Here is a 1,242-nt window from a genome sequence, read left to right on the forward strand (position 1 = left end):
ATTGACAGAAAAACACGCAGAGAATTAAGAAAATTCTCTGATATGCTATGGTTTCCTCACGATGTTCTCCTTCACCGTTTGAGACACGTGATTTTAATTTCTGAAAATTCACACAACTAAAAAGTTGGAGGTGCATTCATCGGACCAGGCCAGCGGGGTTTCCTACGCCCGCCGAATTGTAAGCAGAGGTCATAACCACTGGGGCTATCACGGCTGTCATTGTATAAGCCTTCAAAAAATTTGTGCATTATTGAATCAAATCAAATCAAAAATCATTTATTTCAAGTAGGCTCAGTTTACAAGCGCTTTGGACACGTCAGTTGACTATTTGTAAAGATTCTACCGCCAGTTCGGAAGGCAGGTTCTGCTGAGAAGAAACCAGCAAGAAACTGAACAGTTGCTCTTTTTAAAAAATCATACAGAATTATAATTTACAATTGATGATAACATTATAATCTCTTATAGTCTTACTTTTTGTGTGAAGGTGGAAGCTGATCCAATGGCCTCCAAGCGCTTTTATCTTTAAGGAACTCATCAATGTTGTAGTAACCTCGACTAAGTAAATGTTTTTAACACATTGCTTTAAGCTATGCATTGGCGGGTCCATCACAGTCTTGAGGATCTTGTTATAGAAGGGTACACCCAAACCTACAAAAGATTTTTTTACTCTTTGGACACGATATGCAGAAATAACTAATTTATGCCCGTGTCTAGTAAGACGTGGGTTTAAATCTCCTTTTCGTTTGTACATGTTAGTATTTTGTCTTACATAGACTATACTGTTATATATTGATAGGCTACTGTTAGTATATGTATTTCTTTAAACTTTTGACGAAGGGACTCGCGTGATTTTAATTGATATATTGAGCTATAATGTACTAATTTAATCTACAGAGTTAGAGTTAGAGTACCCCGTCAAACACTTGGCTAAATGTCGTTGAACTATGTCGATTTTTACCTCCAAACATTTTGGTAACGTGATACTTTGGATACGATGTTACTTGACAGTTTTGCATGTTCTATATCCATCGTGCGTACTTTACACATAAAAACTTTAATTTTTTTTTAATTAATATCATTAAAATAAAGTCATTTTGGAAATAAGAAACAAGTTATTTCTAGATTAAAATATTTATTAATTTTCAGATGATAATTGCATCATTGAAATTAATTTCTAAACCTTATTTAAAGTAAAACATGTTTTAAATAATAAAAAATACATTAGGCGATGATTTTTTTTCC

This window comes from Bicyclus anynana, chromosome 23 (genome assembly GCF_947172395.1).
Source record: "Bicyclus anynana chromosome 23, ilBicAnyn1.1, whole genome shotgun sequence".
In the NCBI taxonomy this organism is placed as follows: Eukaryota; Metazoa; Arthropoda; class Insecta; order Lepidoptera; family Nymphalidae; genus Bicyclus; species Bicyclus anynana.